Below are 20476 nucleotides of genomic sequence, written 5' to 3'. Positions count from 1 at the left end.
TGACAGGGGTGCAACACGAGGACTTCCCAGGAGGTCACCCATCCTAGTACTACTCTCGCCCAAGCACGCTTAACTTCGGAGTTCTGATGGGATCCAGTGCATTTGTGCTGGTATGATCGCACCCAGCATGCCTCTCCATTGTCAAAGTAATAAAGAGTTTCCACTCGCATTGTCGTACGAAGTCCGTTTAAATGAAAGTGCGAAAAAATCCTGCTAGATGACACCGGATGGACGATCCGAGCATGTCGGGAAGCCGTATGACCGCAAGGGCTGTCATCGCGCGATTAATCTTCCCGAGTACCCCCGAATCAATATAAGAATCGCTACGATCTGACGGGCGGATCAAAAGTTATCGTGGGAACGATATTTGTGCACCAAGGGTAGCTCACGGCCAGTAAACACCTTCCGACCGGATTCATGACTCGCATCCACTAGTACACTCATCCGCTATAGCCTGTACGTCACTGAATCTGAACAAACCCCCGCTATAATTTGACCGCAAATGAAATGTCAGAACGAATTCCGTTTATCGAATCAAACGACACTATCACCCCGCCATAATAAAGACCGGACGTCTTTGAATTCACCATCCGGAAGAAAATAAAAAGATCCGAACCGAAACGTAGGAGGCGACGCACTAAACGTGCGTTTCAGTTCGCATCGATGTTCCAGAACCGAAAGATTGTTCGAAAAAAGTGGTAGATAGCCGAAAAAAGTGACAGGGGTGCAACACTTGGACTTCCCAGGAGGTCACCCATCCTAGTACTACTCTCGCCCAAGCACGCTTAACTTCGGAGTTCTGATGGGATCCAGTGCATTTGTGCTGGTATGATCGCACCCAGCATGCCTCTCCATTGTCAAAGTAATAAAGAGTTTCCACTCGCATTGTCGTACGAAGTCCGTTTAAATGAAAGTGCGAAAAAATCCTGCTAGATGACACAGGATGGACGATCCGAGCATGTCGGAAAGCCGGATGACCGCCAAGGCTGTCATCGCGCGATTAATCTTCCCGAGTACCCCCGAATCAATATAAGAATCGCCACGATCTGACGGGCGGATCAAAAGTTATCGTCGGAACGATATTTGTGCACCAAGGGTAGCTCACGGCCAGTAAACACCTTCCGACCGGATTCATGACTTTCATCCACTAGTACACTCATCCGCTATAGCTTGTACGTCACTGAATCTAAACAAACCCCCGCTATAATTTGACCGCAAATGAAATGTCAGAACGAATTCCGTTTATCGAATCAAACGACACTATCACCCCGCCATAATAAAGACCGGACGTATTTGAATTCACTATCCGGCAGAAAATAAAAAGATCCCAACCGAAACGTAGGAGGCGTCGCACTAAACGTGCGTTTCAGTTCGCATCGATGTTCCAGAACCGAAAGATTGTTCGAAAAAAGTGGTAGATAGCCGAAAAAAGTGACAGGGGTGCAACACGAGGACTTCCCAGGAGGTCACCCATCCTAGTACTACTCTCGCCCAAGCACGCTTAACTTCGGAGTTCTGATGGGATCCAGTGCATTTGTGCTGGTATGATCGCACCCAGCATGCCTCTCCATTGTCAAAGTAATAAAGAGTTTCCACTCGCATTGTCGTACGAAGTCCGTTTAAATGAAAGTGCAAAAAAATTCTGCTAGATGACACCGGATGGACGATCCGAGCATGTCGGAAAGCCGGATGACCGCCAGGGCTGTCATCGCGCGATTAATCTTCTCGAGTACCCCCGAATCAATATAAGAATCGCCACGATCTGACGGGCGGATCAAAAGTTATCGTCGAAACGATATTTGTGCACCAAGGGTAGCTCACGGCCAGTAAACACCTTCCGACCGGATTCATGACTCGCATCCACTAGTACACTCATCCGCTATAGCCTGTACGTCACTGAATCTAAACAAACCCCCGCTATAATTTGACCGCAAATGAAATGTCAGAACGAATTCCGTTTATCGAATCAAACGACACTATCACCCCGCCATAATAAAGACCGGACGTCTTTGAATTCACCATCCGGAAGAAAATAAAAAGATCCGTACCGAAACGTAGGAGGCGACGCACTAAACGTGCGTTTCAGTTCGCATCGATGTTCCAGAACCGAAAGATTGTTCGAAAAAAGTGGTAGATAGCCGAAAAAAGTGACAGGGGTGCAACACGAGGACTTCCCAGGAGGTCACCCATCCTAGTACTACTCTCGCCCAAGCACGCTTAACTTCGGAGTTCTGATGGGATCCAGTGCATTTGTGCTGGTATGATCGCACCCAGCATGCCTCTCCATTGTCAAAGTAATAAAGAGTTTCCACTCGCATTGTCGTACGAAGTCCGTTTAAATGAAAGTGCGAAAAAATCCTGCTAGATGACACCGGATGGACGATCCGAGCATGTCGGAAAGCCGGATGACCGCCAGGGCTGTCATCGCGCGATTAATCTTCCTGAGTACCCCCGAATCAATATAAGAATCGCCACGATCTGACGGGCGGATCAAAAGTTATCGTCGGAACGATATTTGTGCACCAAGGGTAGCTCACGGCCAGTAAACACCTTCCGACCGGATTCATGACTTTCATCCACTAGTACACTCATCCGCTATAGCTTGTACGTCACTGAATCTAAACAAACCCCCGCTATAATTTGACCGCAAATGAAATGTTAGAACGAATTCCGTTTATCGAATCAAACGACACTATCACCCCGCCATAATAAAGACCGGACGTATTTGAATTCACTATCCGGCAGAAAATAAAAAGATCCCAACCGAAACGTAGGAGGCGTCGCACTAAACGTGCGTTTCAGTTCGCATCGATGTTCCAGAACCGAAGGATTGTTCGAAAAAAGTGGTAGATAGCCGAAAAAAGTGACAGGGGTGCAACACGAGGACTTCCCAGGAGGTCACCCATCCTAGTACTACTCTCGCCCAAGCACGCTTAACTTCGGAGTTCTGATGGGATCCAGTGCATTTGTGCTGGTATGATCGCACCCAGCATGCCTCTCCATTGTCAAAGTAATAAAGAGTTTCCACTCGCATTGTCGTACGAAGTCCGTTTAAATGAAAGTGCGAAAAAATCCTGCTAGATGATACGGATGGACGATCCGAGCATGTCGGAAAGCCGGATGACCGCTAGGGCTGTCATCGCGCGATTAATCTTCCCGAGTACCCCCGAATCAATATAAGAATCGCCACGATCTGACGGGCGGATCAAAAGTTATCGTCGAAACGATATTTGTGCACCAAGGGTAGCTCACGGCCAGTAAACACCTTCCGACCGGATTCATAACTCGCATCCACTAGTACACTCATCCGCTATAGCATGTACGTCACTGAATCTAAACAAACCCCCGCTATAATTTGACCGCAAATGAAATGTCAGAACGAATTCCGTTTATCGAATCAAACGACACTATCACCCCGCCATAATAAAGACCGGACGTCTTTGAATTCACCATCCGGAAGAAAATAAAAAGATCCGTACCGAAACGTAGGAGGCGACGCACTAAACGTGCGTTTCAGTTCGCATCGATGTTCCAGAACCGAAAGATTGTTCGAAAAAAGTGGTAGATAGCCGAAAAAAGTGACAGGGGTGCAACACGAGGACTTCCCAGGAGGTCACCCATCCTAGTACTACTCTCGCCCAAGCACGCTTAACTTCGGAGTTCTGATGGGATCCAGTGCATTTGTGCTGGTATGATCGCACCCAGCATGCCTCTCCATTGTCAAAGTAATAAAGAGTTTCCACTCGCATTGTCGTACGAAGTCCGTTTAAATCAAAGTGCGAAAAAATCCTGCTAGATGACACCGGATGGACGATCCGAGCATGTCGGAAAGCCGGATGACCGCCAAGGCTGTCATCGCGCGATTAATCTTCCCGAGTACCCCCGAATCAATATAAGAATCGCCACGATCTGACGGGCGGATCAAAAGTTATCGTCGGAACGATATTTGTGCACCATGGGTAGCTCACGGCCAGTAAACACCTTCCGACCGGATTCATGACTTTCATCCACTAGTACACTCATCCGCTATAGCTTGTACGTCACTGAATCTAAACAAACCCCCGCTATAATTTGACCGCAAATGAAATGTTAGAACGAATTCCGTTTATCGAATCAAACGACACTATCACCCCGCCATAATAAAGACCGGACGTATTTGAATTCACTATCCGGCAGAAAATAAAAAGACCCCAACCGAAACGTAGGAGGCGTCGCACTAAACGTGCGTTTCAGTTCGCATCGATGTTCCAGAACCGAAAGATTGTTCGAAAAAAGTGGTAGATAGCCGAAAAAAGTGACAGGGGTGCAACACGAGGACTTCCCAGGAGGTCACCCATCCTAGTACTACTCTCGCCCAAGCACGCTTAACTTCGGAGTTCTGATGGGATCCAGTGCATTTGTGCTGGTATGATCGCACCCAGCATGCCTCTCCATTGTAAAAGTAATAAAGAGTTTCCACTCGCATTGTCGTACGAAGTCCGTTTAAATGAAAGTGCGAAAAAATCCTGCTAGATGACACCGGATGGACGATCCGAGCATGTCGGAAAGCCGGATGACTGCCAGGGCTGTCATCGCGCGATTAATCTTCCCGAGTACCCCCGAATCAATATAAGAATCGCCACGATCTGACGGGCGGATCAAAAGTTATCGTCGGAACGATATTTGTGCACCAAGGGTAGCTCACGGCCAGTAAACACCTTCCGACCGGATTCATGACTTTCATCCACTAGTACACTCATCCGCTATAGCGTGTACGTCACTGAATCTAAACAAACCCCCGCTATAATTTGACCGCAAATGAAATGTCAGAACGAATTCCGTTTATCGAATCAAACGACACTATCACCCCGCCATAATAAAGACCGGACGTATTTGAATTCACTATCCGGCAGAAAATAAAAAGATCACAACCGAAACGTAGGAGGCGTCGCACTAAACGTGCGTTTCAGTTCGCATCGATGTTCCAGAACCGAAAGATTGTTCGAAAAAAGTGGTAGATAGCCGAAAAAAGTGACAGGGGTGCAACACGAGGACTTCCCAGGAGGTCACCCATCCTAGCACTACTCTCGCCCAAGCACGCTTAACTTCGGAGTTCTGATGGGATCCAGTGCATTTGTGCTGGTATGATCGCACCCAGCATGCCTCTCCATTGTCAAAGTAATAAAGAGTTTCCACTCGCATTGTCGTACGAAGTCCGTTTAAATGAAAGTGCGAAAAAATCCTGCTAGATGACACCGGATGGACGATCCGAGCATGTCGGAAAGCCGGATGACCGCTAGGGCGCTAGGGCTGTCATCGCGCGATGAATCTTCCCGAGTACCCCCGAATCAATATAAGAATCGCCACGATCTGACGGGCGGATCAAAAGTTATCGTCGGAACGATATTTGTGCACCAAGGGTAGCTCACGGCCAGTAAACACCTTCCGACCGGATTCATGACTCGCATCCACTAGTACACTCATCCGCTATAGCCTGTACGTCACTGAATCTGAACAAACCCCCGCTATAATTTGACCGCAAATGAAATGTCAGAACGAATTCCGTTTATCGAATCAAACGACACTATCACCCCGCCATAATAAAGACCGGACGTCTTTGAATTCACCATCCGGAAGAAAATAAAAAGATCCGAACCGAAACGTAGGAGGCGACGCACTAAACGTGCGTTTCAGTTCGCATCGATGTTCCAGAACCGAAAGATTGTTCGAAAAAAGTGGTAGATAGCCGAAAAAAGTGACAGGGGTGCAACACGAGGACTTCCCAGGAGGTCACCCATCCTAGTACTACTCTCGCCCAAGCACGCTTAACTTCAGAGTTCTGATGGGATCCAGTGCATTTGTGCTGGTATGATCGCACCCAGCATGCCTCTCCATTGTCAAAGTAATAAAGAGTTTCCACTCGCATTGTCGTACGAAGTCCGTTTAAATGAAAGTGCGAAAAAATCCTGCTAGATGACACCGGATGGACGATCCGAGCATGTCGGAAAGCCGGATGACCGCCAGGGCTGTCAGCGCGATTAATCTTCCTGAGTACCCCCGAATCAATATAAGAATCGCCACGATCTGACGGGCGGATCAAAAGTTATCGTCGGAACGATATTTGTGCACCAAGGGTAGCTCACGGCCAGTAAACACCTTCCGACCGGATTCATGACTCGCATCCACTAGTACACTCATCCGCTATAGCCTGTACGTCACTCAATCTGAACAAACCCCCGCTATAATTTGACCGCAAATGAAATGTCAGAACGAATTCCGTTTATCGAATCAAACGACACTATCACCCCGCCATAATAAAGACCGGACGTCTTTGAATTCACCATCCGGAAGAAAATAAAAAGATCCGAACCGAAACGTAGGAGGCGACGCACTAAACGTGCGTTTCAGTTCGCATCGATGTTCCAGAACCGAAAGATTGTTCGAAAAAAGTGGTAGATAGCCGAAAAAAGTGACAGGGGTGCAACACTTGGACTTCCCAGGAGGTCACCCATCCTAGTACTACTCTCGCCCAAGCACGCTTAACTTCGGAGTTCTGATGGGATCCAGTGCATTTGTGCTGGTATGATCGCACCCAGCATGCCTCTCCATTGTCAAAGTAATAAAGAGTTTCCACTCGCATTGTCGTACGAAGTCCGTTTAAATGAAAGTGCGAAAAAATCCTGCTAGATGACACCGGATGGACGATCCGAGCATGTCGGAAAGCCGGATGACCGCTAGGGCGCTAGGGCTGTCATCGCGCGATGAATCTTCCCGAGTACCCCCGAATCAATATAAGAATCGCCACGATCTGACGGGCGGATCAAAAGTTATCGTCGGAACGATATTTGTGCACCAAGGGTAGCTCACGGCCAGTAAACACCTTCCGACCGGATTCATGACTCGCATCCACTAGTACACTCATCCGCTATAGCCTGTACGTCACTGAATCTGAACAAACCCCCGCTATAATTTGACCGCAAATGAAATGTCAGAACGAATTCCGTTTATCGAATCAAACGACACTATCACCCCGCCATAATAAAGACCGGACGTCTTTGAATTCACCATCCGGAAGAAAATAAAAAGATCCGAACCGAAACGTAGGAGGCGACGCACTAAACGTGCGTTTCAGTTCGCATCGATGTTCCAGAACCGAAAGATTGTTCGAAAAAAGTGGTAGATAGCCGAAAAAAGTGACAGGGGTGCAACACGAGGACTTCCCAGGAGGTCACCCATCCTAGTACTACTCTCGCCCAAGCACGCTTAACTTCAGAGTTCTGATGGGATCCAGTGCATTTGTGCTGGTATGATCGCACCCAGCATGCCTCTCCATTGTCAAAGTAATAAAGAGTTTCCACTCGCATTGTCGTACGAAGTCCGTTTAAATGAAAGTGCGAAAAATTCCTGCTAGATGACACCGGATGGACGATCCGAGCATGTCGGAAAGCCGGATGACCGCCAGGGCTGTCAGCGCGATTAATCTTCCTGAGTACCCCCGAATCAATATAAGAATCGCCACGATCTGACGGGCGGATCAAAAGTTATCGTCGGAACGATATTTGTGCACCAAGGGTAGCTCACGGCCAGTAAACACCTTCCGACCGGATTCATGACTCGCATCCACTAGTACACTCATCCGCTATAGCCTGTACGTCACTCAATCTGAACAAACCCCCGCTATAATTTGACCGCAAATGAAATGTCAGAACGAATTCCGTTTATCGAATCAAACGACACTATCACCCCGCCATAATAAAGACCGGACGTCTTTGAATTCACCATCCGGAAGAAAATAAAAAGATCCGAACCGAAACGTAGGAGGCGACGCACTAAACGTGCGTTTCAGTTCGCATCGATGTTCCAGAACCGAAAGATTGTTCGAAAAAAGTGGTAGATAGCCGAAAAAAGTGACAGGGGTGCAACACTTGGACTTCCCAGGAGGTCACCCATCCTAGTACTACTCTCGCCCAAGCACGCTTAACTTCGGAGTTCTGATGGGATCCAGTGCATTTGTGCTGGTATGATCGCACCCAGCATGCCTCTCCATTGTCAAAGTAATAAAGAGTTTCCACTCGCATTGTCGTACGAAGTCCGTTTAAATGAAAGTGCGAAAAAATCCTGCTAGATGACACCGGATGGACGATCCGAGCATGTCGGAAAGCCGGATGACCGCCAAGGCTGTCATCGCGCGATTAATCTTCCCGAGTACCCCCGAATCAATATAAGAATCGCCACGATCTGACGGGCGGATCAAAAGTTATCGTCGGAACGATATTTGTGCACCAAGGGTAGCTCACGGCCAGTAAACACCTTCCGACCGGATTCATGACTTTCATCCACTAGTAAACTCATCCGCTATAGCTTGTACGTCACTGAATCTAAACAAACCCCCGCTATAATTTGACCGCAAATGAAATGTCAGAACGAATTCCGTTTATCGAATCAAACGACACTATCACCCCGCCATAATAAAGACCGGACGTATTTGAATTCACTATCCGGCAGAAAATAAAAAGATCCCAACCGAAACGTAGGAGGCGTCGCACTAAACGTGCGTTTCAGTTCGCATCGATGTTCCAGAACCGAAAGATTGTTCGAAAAAAGTGGTAGATAGCCGAAAAAAGTGACAGGGGTGCAACACGAGGACTTCCCAGGAGGTCACCCATCCTAGTACTACTCTCGCCCAAGCACGCTTAACTTCGGAGTTCTGATGGGATCCAGTGCATTTGTGCTGGTATGATCGCACCCAGCATGCCTCTCCATTGTCAAAGTAATAAAGAGTTTCCACTCGCATTGTCGTACGAAGTCCGTTTAAATGAAAGTGCAAAAAAATCCTGCTAGATGACACCGGATGGACGATCCGAGCATGTCGGAAAGCCGGATGACCGCCAGGGCTGTCATCGCGCGATTAATCTTCCCGAGTACCCCCGAATCAATATAAGAATCGCCACGATCTGACGGGCGGATCAAAAGTTATCGTCGGAACGATATTTGTGCACCAAGGGTAGCTCACGGCCAGTAAACACCTTCCGACCGGATTCATGACTTTCATCCACTAGTACACTCATCCGCTATAGCTTGTACGTCACTGAATCTAAACAAACCCCCGCTATAATTTGACCGCAAATGAAATGTCAGAACGAATTCCGTTTATCGAATCAAACGACACTATCACCCCGCCATAATAAAGACCGGACGTATTTGAATTCACTATCCGGCAGAAAATAAAAAGATCCCAACCGAAACGTAGGAGGCGTCGCACTAAACGTGCGTTTCAGTTCGCATCGATGTTCCAGAACCGAAAGATTGTTCGAAAAAAGTGGTAGATAGCCGAAAAAAGTGACAGGGGTGCAACACGAGGACTTCCCAGGAGGTCACCCATCCTAGTACTACTCTCGCCCAAGCACGCTTAACTTCGGAGTTCTGATGGGATCCAGTGCATTTGTGCTGGTATGATCGCACCCAGCATGCCTCTCCATTGTCAAAGTAATAAAGAGTTTCCACTCGCATTGTCGTACGAAGTCCGTTTAAATGAAAGTGCAAAAAAATTCTGCTAGATGACACCGGATGGACGATCCGAGCATGTCGGAAAGCCGGATGACCGCCAGGGCTGTCATCGCGCGATTAATCTTCTCGAGTACCCCCGAATCAATATAAGAATCGCCACGATCTGACGGGCGGATCAAAAGTTATCGTCGAAACGATATTTGTGCACCAAGGGTAGCTCACGGCCAGTAAACACCTTCCGACCGGATTCATGACTCGCATCCACTAGTACACTCATCCGCTATAGCCTGTACGTCACTGAATCTAAACAAACCCCCGCTATAATTTGACCGCAAATGAAATGTCAGAACGAATTCCGTTTATCGAATCAAACGACACTATCACCCCGCCATAATAAAGACCGGACGTCTTTGAATTCACCATCCGGAAGAAAATAAAAAGATCCGTACCGAAACGTAGGAGGCGACGCACTAAACGTGCGTTTCAGTTCGCATCGATGTTCCAGAACCGAAAGATTGTTCGAAAAAAGTGGTAGATAGCCGAAAAAAGTGACAGGGGTGCAACACGAGGACTTCCCAGGAGGTCACCCATCCTAGTACTACTCTCGCCCAAGCACGCTTAACTTCGGAGTTCTGATGGGATCCAGTGCATTTGTGCTGGTATGATCGCACCCAGCATGCCTCTCCATTGTCAAAGTAATAAAGAGTTTCCACTCGCATTGTCGTACGAAGTCCGTTTAAATGAAAGTGCGAAAAAATCCTGCTAGATGACACCGGATGGACGATCCGAGCATGTCGGAAAGCCGGATGACCGCCAGGGCTGTCATCGCGCGATTAATCTTCCTGAGTACCCCCGAATCAATATAAGAATCGCCACGATCTGACGGGCGGATCAAAAGTTATCGTCGGAACGATATTTGTGCACCAAGGGTAGCTCACGGCCAGTAAACACCTTCCGACCGGATTCATGACTTTCATCCACTAGTACACTCATCCGCTATAGCTTGTACGTCACTGAATCTAAACAAACCCCCGCTATAATTTGACCGCAAATGAAATGTTAGAACGAATTCCGTTTATCGAATCAAACGACACTATCACCCCGCCATAATAAAGACCGGACGTATTTGAATTCACTATCCGGCAGAAAATAAAAAGATCCCAACCGAAACGTAGGAGGCGTCGCACTAAACGTGCGTTTCAGTTCGCATCGATGTTCCAGAACCGAAGGATTGTTCGAAAAAAGTGGTAGATAGCCGAAAAAAGTGACAGGGGTGCAACACGAGGACTTCCCAGGAGGTCACCCATCCTAGTACTACTCTCGCCCAAGCACGCTTAACTTCGGAGTTCTGATGGGATCCAGTGCATTTGTGCTGGTATGATCGCACCCAGCATGCCTCTCCATTGTCAAAGTAATAAAGAGTTTCCACTCGCATTGTCGTACGAAGTCCGTTTAAATGAAAGTGCGAAAAAATCCTGCTAGATGATACGGATGGACGATCCGAGCATGTCGGAAAGCCGGATGACCGCTAGGGCTGTCATCGCGCGATTAATCTTCCCGAGTACCCCCGAATCAATATAAGAATCGCCACGATCTGACGGGCGGATCAAAAGTTATCGTCGAAACGATATTTGTGCACCAAGGGTAGCTCACGGCCAGTAAACACCTTCCGACCGGATTCATAACTCGCATCCACTAGTACACTCATCCGCTATAGCCTGTACGTCACTGAATCTAAACAAACCCCCGCTATAATTTGACCGCAAATGAAATGTCAGAACGAATTCCGTTTATCGAATCAAACGACACTATCACCCCGCCATAATAAAGACCGGACGTCTTTGAATTCACCATCCGGAAGAAAATAAAAAGATCCGTACCGAAACGTAGGAGGCGACGCACTAAACGTGCGTTTCAGTTCGCATCGATGTTCCAGAACCGAAAGATTGTTCGAAAAAAGTGGTAGATAGCCGAAAAAAGTGACAGGGGTGCAACACGAGGACTTCCCAGGAGGTCACCCATCCTAGTACTACTCTCGCCCAAGCACGCTTAACTTCGGAGTTCTGATGGGATCCAGTGCATTTGTGCTGGTATGATCGCACCCAGCATGCCTCTCCATTGTCAAAGTAATAAAGAGTTTCCACTCGCATTGTCGTACGAAGTCCGTTTAAATCAAAGTGCGAAAAAATCCTGCTAGATGACACCGGATGGACGATCCGAGCATGTCGGAAAGCCGGATGACCGCCAAGGCTGTCATCGCGCGATTAATCTTCCCGAGTACCCCCGAATCAATATAAGAATCGCCACGATCTGACGGGCGGATCAAAAGTTATCGTCGGAACGATATTTGTGCACCATGGGTAGCTCACGGCCAGTAAACACCTTCCGACCGGATTCATGACTTTCATCCACTAGTACACTCATCCGCTATAGCTTGTACGTCACTGAATCTAAACAAACCCCCGCTATAATTTGACCGCAAATGAAATGTTAGAACGAATTCCGTTTATCGAATCAAACGACACTATCACCCCGCCATAATAAAGACCGGACGTATTTGAATTCACTATCCGGCAGAAAATAAAAAGACCCCAACCGAAACGTAGGAGGCGTCGCACTAAACGTGCGTTTCAGTTCGCATCGATGTTCCAGAACCGAAAGATTGTTCGAAAAAAGTGGTAGATAGCCGAAAAAAGTGACAGGGGTGCAACACGAGGACTTCCCAGGAGGTTACCCATCCTAGTACTACTCTCGCCCAAGCACGCTTAACTTCGGAGTTCTGATGGGATCCAGTGCATTTGTGCTGGTATGATCGCACCCAGCATGCCTCTCCATTGTAAAAGTAATAAAGAGTTTCCACTCGCATTGTCGTACGAAGTCCGTTTAAATGAAAGTGCGAAAAAATCCTGCTAGATGACACCGGATGGACGATCCGAGCATGTCGGAAAGCCGGATGACTGCCAGGGCTGTCATCGCGCGATTAATCTTCCCGAGTACCCCCGAATCAATATAAGAATCGCCACGATCTGACGGGCGGATCAAAAGTTATCGTCGGAACGATATTTGTGCACCAAGGGTAGCTCACGGCCAGTAAACACCTTCCGACCGGATTCATGACTTTCATCCACTAGTACACTCATCCGCTATAGCGTGTACGTCACTGAATCTAAACAAACCCCCGCTATAATTTGACCGCAAATGAAATGTCAGAACGAATTCCGTTTATCGAATCAAACGACACTATCACCCCGCCATAATAAAGACCGGACGTATTTGAATTCACTATCCGGCAGAAAATAAAAAGATCACAACCGAAACGTAGGAGGCGTCGCACTAAACGTGCGTTTCAGTTCGCATCGATGTTCCAGAACCGAAAGATTGTTCGAAAAAAGTGGTAGATAGCCGAAAAAAGTGACAGGGGTGCAACACGAGGACTTCCCAGGAGGTCACCCATCCTAGCACTACTCTCGCCCAAGCACGCTTAACTTCGGAGTTCTGATGGGATCCAGTGCATTTGTGCTGGTATGATCGCACCCAGCATGCCTCTCCATTGTCAAAGTAATAAAGAGTTTCCACTCGCATTGTCGTACGAAGTCCGTTTAAATGAAAGTGCGAAAAAATCCTGCTAGATGACACCGGATGGACGATCCGAGCATGTCGGAAAGCCGGATGACCGCTAGGGCGCTAGGGCTGTCATCGCGCGATGAATCTTCCCGAGTACCCCCGAATCAATATAAGAATCGCCACGATCTGACGGGCGGATCAAAAGTTATCGTCGGAACGATATTTGTGCACCAAGGGTAGCTCACGGCCAGTAAACACCTTCCGACCGGATTCATGACTCGCATCCACTAGTACACTCATCCGCTATAGCCTGTACGTCACTGAATCTGAACAAACCCCCGCTATAATTTGACCGCAAATGAAATGTCAGAACGAATTCCGTTTATCGAATCAAACGACACTATCACCCCGCCATAATAAAGACCGGACGTCTTTGAATTCACCATCCGGAAGAAAATAAAAAGATCCGAACCGAAACGTAGGAGGCGACGCACTAAACGTGCGTTTCAGTTCGCATCGATGTTCCAGAACCGAAAGATTGTTCGAAAAAAGTGGTAGATAGCCGAAAAAAGTGACAGGGGTGCAACACGAGGACTTCCCAGGAGGTCACCCATCCTAGTACTACTCTCGCCCAAGCACGCTTAACTTCAGAGTTCTGATGGGATCCAGTGCATTTGTGCTGGTATGATCGCACCCAGCATGCCTCTCCATTGTCAAAGTAATAAAGAGTTTCCACTCGCATTGTCGTACGAAGTCCGTTTAAATGAAAGTGCGAAAAAATCCTGCTAGATGACACCGGATGGACGATCCGAGCATGTCGGAAAGCCGGATGACCGCCAGGGCTGTCAGCGCGATTAATCTTCCTGAGTACCCCCGAATCAATATAAGAATCGCCACGATCTGACGGGCGGATCAAAAGTTATCGTCGGAACGATATTTGTGCACCAAGGGTAGCTCACGGCCAGTAAACACCTTCCGACCGGATTCATGACTCGCATCCACTAGTACACTCATCCGCTATAGCCTGTACGTCACTCAATCTGAACAAACCCCCGCTATAATTTGACCGCAAATGAAATGTCAGAACGAATTCCGTTTATCGAATCAAACGACACTATCACCCCGCCATAATAAAGACCGGACGTCTTTGAATTCACCATCCGGAAGAAAATAAAAAGATCCGAACCGAAACGTAGGAGGCGACGCACTAAACGTGCGTTTCAGTTCGCATCGATGTTCCAGAACCGAAAGATTGTTCGAAAAAAGTGGTAGATAGCCGAAAAAAGTGACAGGGGTGCAACACTTGGACTTCCCAGGAGGTCACCCATCCTAGTACTACTCTCGCCCAAGCACGCTTAACTTCGGAGTTCTGATGGGATCCAGTGCATTTGTGCTGGTATGATCGCACCCAGCATGCCTCTCCATTGTCAAAGTAATAAAGAGTTTCCACTCGCATTGTCGTACGAAGTCCGTTTAAATGAAAGTGCGAAAAAATCCTGCTAGATGACACCGGATGGACGATCCGAGCATGTCGGAAAGCCGGATGACCGCCAAGGCTGTCATCGCGCGATTAATCTTCCCGAGTACCCCCGAATCAATATAAGAATCGCCACGATCTGACGGGCGGATCAAAAGTTATCGTCGGAACGATATTTGTGCACCAAGGGTAGCTCACGGCCAGTAAACACCTTCCGACCGGATTCATGACTTTCATCCACTAGTAAACTCATCCGCTATAGCTTGTACGTCACTGAATCTAAACAAACCCCCGCTATAATTTGACCGCAAATGAAATGTCAGAACGAATTCCGTTTATCGAATCAAACGACACTATCACCCCGCCATAATAAAGACCGGACGTATTTGAATTCACTATCCGGCAGAAAATAAAAAGATCCCAACCGAAACGTAGGAGGCGTCGCACTAAACGTGCGTTTCAGTTCGCATCGATGTTCCAGAACCGAAAGATTGTTCGAAAAAAGTGGTAGATAGCCGAAAAAAGTGACAGGGGTGCAACACGAGGACTTCCCAGGAGGTCACCCATCCTAGTACTACTCTCGCCCAAGCACGCTTAACTTCGGAGTTCTGATGGGATCCAGTGCATTTGTGCTGGTATGATCGCACCCAGCATGCCTCTCCATTGTCAAAGTAATAAAGAGTTTCCACTCGCATTGTCGTACGAAGTCCGTTTAAATGAAAGTGCAAAAAAATCCTGCTAGATGACACCGGATGGACGATCCGAGCATGTCGGAAAGCCGGATGACCGCCAGGGCTGTCATCGCGCGATTAATCTTCTCGAGTACCCCCGAATCAATATAAGAATCGCCACGATCTGACGGGCGGATCAAAAGTTATCGTCGAAACGATATTTGTGCACCAAGGGTAGCTCACGGCCAGTAAACACCTTCCGACCGGATTCATGACTCGCATCCACTAGTACACTCATCCGCTATAGCCTGTACGTCACTGAATCTAAACAAACCCCCGCTATAATTTGACCGCAAATGAAATGTCAGAACGAATTCCGTTTATCGAATCAAACGACACTATCACCCCGCCATAATAAAGACCGGACGTCTTTGAATTCACCATCCGGAAGAAAATAAAAAGATCCGTACCGAAACGTAGGAGGCGACGCACTAAACGTGCGTTTCAGTTCGCATCGATGTTCCAGAACCGAAAGATTGTTCGAAAAAAGTGGTAGATAGCCGAAAAAAGTGACAGGGGTGCAACACGAGGACTTCCCAGGAGGTCACCCATCCTAGTACTACTCTCGCCCAAGCACGCTTAACTTCGGAGTTCTGATGGGATCCAGTGCATTTGTGCTGGTATGATCGCACCCAGCATGCCTCTCCATTGTCAAAGTAATAAAGAGTTTCCACTCGCATTGTCGTCCGAAGTCCGTTTAAATGAAAGTGCGAAAAAATCCTGCTAGATGACACCGGATGGACGATCCGAGCATGTCGGAAAGCCGGATGACCGCCACGGCTGTCATCGCGCGATTAATCTTCCTGAGTACCCCCGAATCAATATAAGAATCGCCACGATCTGACGGGCGGATCAAACGTTATCGTCGGAACGATATTTGTGCACCAAGGGTAGCTCACGGCCAGTAAACACCTTCCGACCGGATTCATGACTTTCATCCACTAGTACACTCATCCGCTATAGCTTGTACGTCACTGAATCTAAACAAACCCCCGCTATAATTTGACCGCAAATGAAATGTCAGAACGAATTCCGTTTATCGAATCAAACGACACTATCACCCCGCCATAATAAAGACCGGACGTATTTGAATTCACTATCCGGCAGAAAATAAAAAGATCCCAACCGAAACGTAGGAGGCGTCGCACTAAACGTGCGTTTCAGTTCGCATCGATGTTCCAGAACCGAAAGATTGTTCGAAAAAAGTGGTAGATAGCCGAAAAAAGTGACAGGGGTGCAACACGAGGACTTCCCAGGAGGTCACCCATCCTAGTACTACTCTCGCCCAAGCACGCTTAACTTCGGAGTTCTGATGGGATCCAGTGCATTTGTGCTGGTATGATCGCACCCAGCATGCCTCTCCATTGTCAAAGTAATAAAGAGTTTCCACTCGCATTGTCGTACGAAGTCCGTTTAAATGAAAGTGCGAAAAAATCCTGCTAGATGATACGGATGGACGATCCGAGCATGTCGGAAAGCCGGATGACCGCCAGGGCTGTCATCGCGCGATTAATCTTCCCGAGTACCCCCGAATCAATATAAGAATCGCCACGATCTGACGGGCGGATCAAAAGTTATCGTCGAAACGATATTTGTGCACCAAGGGTAGCTCACGGCCAGTAAACACCTTCCGACCGGATTCATAACTCGCATCCACTAGTACACTCATCCGCTATAGCCTGTACGTCACTGAATCTAAACAAACCCCCGCTATAATTTGACCGCAAATGAAATGTCAGAACGAATTCCGTTTATCGAATCAAACGACACTATCACCCCGCCATAATAAAGACCGGACATATTTGAATTCACTATCCGGCAGAAAATAAAAAGATCCCAGCCGAAACGTAGGAGGCGTCGCACTAAACGTGCGTTTCAGTTCGCATCGATGTTCCAGAACCGAAAGATTGTTCGAAAAAAGTGGTAGATAGCCGAAAAAAGTGACAGGGGTGCAACACGAGGACTTCCCAGGAGGTCACCCATCCTAGTACTACTCTCGCCCAAGCACGCTTAACTTCGGAGTTCTGATGGGATCCAGTGCATTTGTGCTGGTATGATCGCACCCAGCATGCCTCTCCATTGTCAAAGTAATAAAGAGTTTCCACTCGCATTGTCGTACGAAGTCCGTTTAAATGAAAGTGCGAAAAAATCCTGCTAGATGATACGGATGGACGATCCGAGCATGTCGGAAAGCCGGATGACCGCCAGGGCTGTCATCGCGCGATTAATCTTCCCGAGTACCCCCGAATCAATATAAGAATCGCCACGATCTGACGGGCGGATCAAAAGTTATCGTCGAAACGATATTTGTGCACCAAGGGTAGCTCACGGCCAGTAAACACCTTCCGACCGGATTCATAACTCGCATCCACTAGTACACTCATCCGCTATAGCCTGTACGTCACTGAATCTAAACAAACCCCCGCTATAATTTGACCGCAAATGAAATGTCAGAACGAATTCCGTTTATCGAATCAAACGACACTATCACCCCGCCATAATAAAGACCGGACGTATTTGAATTCACTATCCGGCAGAAAATAAAAAGACCCCAACCGAAACGTAGGAGGCGTCGCACTAAACGTGCGTTTCAGTTCGCATCGATGTTCCAGAACCGAAAGATTGTTCGAAAAAAGTGGTAGATAGCCGAAAAAAGTGACAGGGGTGCAACACGAGGACTTCCCAGGAGGTCACCCATCCTAGTACTACTCTCGCCCAAGCACGCTTAACTTCGGAGTTCTGATGGGATCCAGTGCATTTGTGCTGGTATGATCGCACCCAGCATGCCTCTCCATTGTCAAAGTAATAAAGAGTTTCCACTCGCATTGTCGTACGAAGTCCGTTTAAATGAAAGTGCGAAAAAATCCTGCTAGATGACACCGGATGGACGATCCGAGCATGTCTGAAAGCCGGATGACCGCCAGGGCTGTCATCGCGCGATTAATCTTCCTGAGTACCCCCGAATCAATATAAGAATCGCCACGATCTGACGGGCGGATCAAAAGTTATCGTCGAAACGATATTTGTGCACCAAGGGTAGCTCACGGCCAGTAAACACCTTCCGACCGGATTCATGACTCGCATCCACTAGTACACTCATCCGCTATAGCCTGTACGTCACTGAATCTAAACAAACCCCCGCTATAATTTGACCGCAAATGAAATGTCAGAACGAATTCCGTTTATCGAATCAAACGACACTATCACCCCGCCATAATAAAGACCGGACGTCTTTGAATTCACCATCCGGAAGAAAATAAAAAGATCCGTACCGAAACGTAGGAGGCGACGCACTAAACGTGCGTTTCAGTTCGCATCGATGTTCTAGAACCGAAAGATTGTTCGAAAAAAGTGGTAGATAGCCGAAAAAAGTGACAGGGGTGCAACACGAGGACTTCCCAGGAGGTCACCCATCCTAGTACTACTCTCGCCCAAGCACGCTTAACTTCGGAGTTCTGATGGGATCCAGTGCATTTGTGCTGGTATGATCGCACCCAGCATGCCTCTCCATTGTCAAAGTAATAAAGAGTTTCCACTCGCATTGTCGTACGAAGTCCGTTTAAATGAAAGTGCGAAAAAATCCTGCTAGATGACACCGGATGGACGATCCGAGCATGTCGGAAAGCCGGATGACCGCCAGGGCTGTCATCGCGCGATTAATCTTCCTGAGTACCCCCGAATCAATATAAGAATCGCCACGATCTGACGGGCGGATCAAACGTTATCGTCGGAACGATATTTGTGCACCAAGGGTAGCTCACGGCCAGTAAACACCTTCCGACCGGATTCATGACTTTCATCCACTAGTACACTCATCCGCTATAGCTTGTACGTCACTGAATCTAAACAAACCCCCGCTATAATTTGACCGCAAATGAAATGTCAGAACGAATTCCGTTTATCGAATCAAACGACACTATCACCCCGCCATAATAAAGACCGGACGTATTTGAATTCACTATCCGGCAGAAAATAAAAAGATCCCAACCGAAACGTAGGAGGCGTCGCACTAAACGTGCGTTTCAGTTCGCATCGATGTTCCAGAACCGAAAGATTGTTCGAAAAAAGTGGTAGATAGCCGAAAAAAGTGACAGGGGTGCAACACGAGGACTTCCCAGGAGGTCACCCATCCTAGTACTACTCTCACCCAAGCACGCTTAACTTCGGAGTTCTGATGGGATCCAGTGCATTTGTGCTGGTATGATCGCACCCAGCATGCCTCTCCATTGTCAAAGTAATAAAGAGTTTCCACTCGCATTGTCGTACGAAGTCCGTTTAAATGAAAGTGCGAAAAAATCCTGCTAGATGATACGGATGGACGATCCGAGCATGTCGGAAAGCCGGATGACCGCCAGGGCTGTCATCGCGCGATTAATCTTCCCGAGTACCCCCGAATCAATATAAGAATCGCCACGATCTGACGGGCGGATCAAAAGTTATCGTCGAAACGATATTTGTGCACCAAGGGTAGCTCACGGCCAGTAAACACCTTCCGACCGGATTCATAACTCGCATCCACTAGTACACTCATCCGCTATAGCCTGTACGTCACTGAATCTAAACAAACCCCCGCTATAATTTGACCGCAAATGAAATGTCAGAATGAATTCCGTTTATCGAATCAAACGACACTATCACCCCGCCATAATAAAGACCGGACGTATTTGAATTCACTATCCGGCAGAAAATAAAAAGATCCCAACCGAAACGTAGGAGGCGTCGCACTAAACGTGCGTTTCAGTTCGCATCGATGTTCCAGAACCGAAAGATTGTTCGAAAAAAGTGGTAGATAGCCGAAAAAAGTGACAGGGGTGCAACACGAGGACTTCCCAGGAGGTCACCCATCCTAGTACTACTCTCGCCCAAGCGCGCTTAACTTCGGAGTTCTGATGGGATCCAGTGCATTTGTGCTGGTATGATCGCACCCAGCATGCCTCTCCATTGTCAAAGTAATAAAGAGTTTCCACTCGCATTGTCGTACGAAGTCCGTTTAAATGAAAGTGCGAAAAAATCCTGCTAGATGATACGGATGGACGATCCGAGCATGTCGGAAAGCCGGATGACCGCCAGGGCTGTCATCGCGCGATTAATCTTCCCGAGTACCCCCGAATCAATATAAGAATCGCCACGATCTGACGGGCGGATCAAAAGTTATCGTCGAAACGATATTTGTGCACCAAGGGTAGCTCACGGCCAGTAAACACCTTCCGACCGGATT

General features: G+C 47.8%; 29 non-coding genes across 29 annotated transcripts; all 29 read right to left on the bottom strand.

Annotated features, from left to right (window-relative positions):
* Window positions 1-5: 5 nt before the first annotated feature.
* On the bottom strand, window positions 6-124 carry LOC143872483 (5S ribosomal RNA). The gene has a single exon (XR_013247229.1). It is a non-coding gene; the product is annotated as a 5S ribosomal RNA (ribosomal RNA).
* A 597-nt stretch (window positions 125-721) lies between these two features.
* LOC143873715 (5S ribosomal RNA) lies at window positions 722-840 on the bottom strand. The gene has a single exon (XR_013248418.1). It is a non-coding gene; the product is annotated as a 5S ribosomal RNA (ribosomal RNA).
* Window positions 841-1437: 597 nt separating this feature from the next.
* LOC143872482 (5S ribosomal RNA) lies at window positions 1438-1556 on the bottom strand. The gene has a single exon (XR_013247228.1). It is a non-coding gene; the product is annotated as a 5S ribosomal RNA (ribosomal RNA).
* A 597-nt stretch (window positions 1557-2153) lies between these two features.
* LOC143872481 (5S ribosomal RNA) lies at window positions 2154-2272 on the bottom strand. Its single transcript, XR_013247227.1, has one exon. It is a non-coding gene; the product is annotated as a 5S ribosomal RNA (ribosomal RNA).
* Window positions 2273-2869: 597 nt separating this feature from the next.
* On the bottom strand, window positions 2870-2988 carry LOC143872480 (5S ribosomal RNA). The gene has a single exon (XR_013247226.1). It is a non-coding gene; the product is annotated as a 5S ribosomal RNA (ribosomal RNA).
* A 596-nt stretch (window positions 2989-3584) lies between these two features.
* On the bottom strand, window positions 3585-3703 carry LOC143872478 (5S ribosomal RNA). Its single transcript, XR_013247224.1, has one exon. It is a non-coding gene; the product is annotated as a 5S ribosomal RNA (ribosomal RNA).
* A 597-nt stretch (window positions 3704-4300) lies between these two features.
* Window positions 4301-4419, bottom strand: LOC143872477 (5S ribosomal RNA). The gene has a single exon (XR_013247223.1). It is a non-coding gene; the product is annotated as a 5S ribosomal RNA (ribosomal RNA).
* A 597-nt stretch (window positions 4420-5016) lies between these two features.
* On the bottom strand, window positions 5017-5135 carry LOC143873976 (5S ribosomal RNA). Its single transcript, XR_013248668.1, has one exon. It is a non-coding gene; the product is annotated as a 5S ribosomal RNA (ribosomal RNA).
* Window positions 5136-5740: 605 nt separating this feature from the next.
* On the bottom strand, window positions 5741-5859 carry LOC143873404 (5S ribosomal RNA). Its single transcript, XR_013248114.1, has one exon. It is a non-coding gene; the product is annotated as a 5S ribosomal RNA (ribosomal RNA).
* A 595-nt stretch (window positions 5860-6454) lies between these two features.
* LOC143873714 (5S ribosomal RNA) lies at window positions 6455-6573 on the bottom strand. Its single transcript, XR_013248416.1, has one exon. It is a non-coding gene; the product is annotated as a 5S ribosomal RNA (ribosomal RNA).
* A 605-nt stretch (window positions 6574-7178) lies between these two features.
* On the bottom strand, window positions 7179-7297 carry LOC143873403 (5S ribosomal RNA). The gene has a single exon (XR_013248113.1). It is a non-coding gene; the product is annotated as a 5S ribosomal RNA (ribosomal RNA).
* A 595-nt stretch (window positions 7298-7892) lies between these two features.
* Window positions 7893-8011, bottom strand: LOC143873713 (5S ribosomal RNA). The gene has a single exon (XR_013248415.1). It is a non-coding gene; the product is annotated as a 5S ribosomal RNA (ribosomal RNA).
* Window positions 8012-8608: 597 nt separating this feature from the next.
* Window positions 8609-8727, bottom strand: LOC143872476 (5S ribosomal RNA). The gene has a single exon (XR_013247222.1). It is a non-coding gene; the product is annotated as a 5S ribosomal RNA (ribosomal RNA).
* Window positions 8728-9324: 597 nt separating this feature from the next.
* Window positions 9325-9443, bottom strand: LOC143872475 (5S ribosomal RNA). The gene has a single exon (XR_013247221.1). It is a non-coding gene; the product is annotated as a 5S ribosomal RNA (ribosomal RNA).
* Window positions 9444-10040: 597 nt separating this feature from the next.
* LOC143872474 (5S ribosomal RNA) lies at window positions 10041-10159 on the bottom strand. Its single transcript, XR_013247220.1, has one exon. It is a non-coding gene; the product is annotated as a 5S ribosomal RNA (ribosomal RNA).
* A 597-nt stretch (window positions 10160-10756) lies between these two features.
* LOC143872473 (5S ribosomal RNA) lies at window positions 10757-10875 on the bottom strand. The gene has a single exon (XR_013247219.1). It is a non-coding gene; the product is annotated as a 5S ribosomal RNA (ribosomal RNA).
* A 596-nt stretch (window positions 10876-11471) lies between these two features.
* LOC143872472 (5S ribosomal RNA) lies at window positions 11472-11590 on the bottom strand. The gene has a single exon (XR_013247218.1). It is a non-coding gene; the product is annotated as a 5S ribosomal RNA (ribosomal RNA).
* Window positions 11591-12187: 597 nt separating this feature from the next.
* LOC143873206 (5S ribosomal RNA) lies at window positions 12188-12306 on the bottom strand. The gene has a single exon (XR_013247926.1). It is a non-coding gene; the product is annotated as a 5S ribosomal RNA (ribosomal RNA).
* A 597-nt stretch (window positions 12307-12903) lies between these two features.
* Window positions 12904-13022, bottom strand: LOC143873975 (5S ribosomal RNA). The gene has a single exon (XR_013248667.1). It is a non-coding gene; the product is annotated as a 5S ribosomal RNA (ribosomal RNA).
* Window positions 13023-13627: 605 nt separating this feature from the next.
* LOC143873401 (5S ribosomal RNA) lies at window positions 13628-13746 on the bottom strand. Its single transcript, XR_013248111.1, has one exon. It is a non-coding gene; the product is annotated as a 5S ribosomal RNA (ribosomal RNA).
* Window positions 13747-14341: 595 nt separating this feature from the next.
* LOC143873712 (5S ribosomal RNA) lies at window positions 14342-14460 on the bottom strand. The gene has a single exon (XR_013248414.1). It is a non-coding gene; the product is annotated as a 5S ribosomal RNA (ribosomal RNA).
* Window positions 14461-15057: 597 nt separating this feature from the next.
* Window positions 15058-15176, bottom strand: LOC143872471 (5S ribosomal RNA). Its single transcript, XR_013247217.1, has one exon. It is a non-coding gene; the product is annotated as a 5S ribosomal RNA (ribosomal RNA).
* Window positions 15177-15773: 597 nt separating this feature from the next.
* LOC143872469 (5S ribosomal RNA) lies at window positions 15774-15892 on the bottom strand. Its single transcript, XR_013247216.1, has one exon. It is a non-coding gene; the product is annotated as a 5S ribosomal RNA (ribosomal RNA).
* A 597-nt stretch (window positions 15893-16489) lies between these two features.
* LOC143872468 (5S ribosomal RNA) lies at window positions 16490-16608 on the bottom strand. Its single transcript, XR_013247215.1, has one exon. It is a non-coding gene; the product is annotated as a 5S ribosomal RNA (ribosomal RNA).
* Window positions 16609-17204: 596 nt separating this feature from the next.
* LOC143872466 (5S ribosomal RNA) lies at window positions 17205-17323 on the bottom strand. The gene has a single exon (XR_013247213.1). It is a non-coding gene; the product is annotated as a 5S ribosomal RNA (ribosomal RNA).
* A 596-nt stretch (window positions 17324-17919) lies between these two features.
* LOC143872465 (5S ribosomal RNA) lies at window positions 17920-18038 on the bottom strand. Its single transcript, XR_013247212.1, has one exon. It is a non-coding gene; the product is annotated as a 5S ribosomal RNA (ribosomal RNA).
* Window positions 18039-18635: 597 nt separating this feature from the next.
* On the bottom strand, window positions 18636-18754 carry LOC143872464 (5S ribosomal RNA). Its single transcript, XR_013247211.1, has one exon. It is a non-coding gene; the product is annotated as a 5S ribosomal RNA (ribosomal RNA).
* A 597-nt stretch (window positions 18755-19351) lies between these two features.
* On the bottom strand, window positions 19352-19470 carry LOC143873567 (5S ribosomal RNA). The gene has a single exon (XR_013248272.1). It is a non-coding gene; the product is annotated as a 5S ribosomal RNA (ribosomal RNA).
* Window positions 19471-20066: 596 nt separating this feature from the next.
* On the bottom strand, window positions 20067-20185 carry LOC143873696 (5S ribosomal RNA). The gene has a single exon (XR_013248399.1). It is a non-coding gene; the product is annotated as a 5S ribosomal RNA (ribosomal RNA).
* Window positions 20186-20476: the final 291 nt, after the last annotated feature.

Source organism: Tasmannia lanceolata, unplaced genomic scaffold, assembly GCF_043159265.1.
Source record: "Tasmannia lanceolata isolate RefF3 unplaced genomic scaffold, GAP_Taslan_0.1 ptg000003l, whole genome shotgun sequence".
Taxonomy (NCBI): domain Eukaryota; kingdom Viridiplantae; phylum Streptophyta; class Magnoliopsida; order Canellales; family Winteraceae; genus Tasmannia; species Tasmannia lanceolata.
Note: the sequence above shows the minus strand (reverse complement) of the source record. Positions and strands in the feature narration are given on the sequence as shown.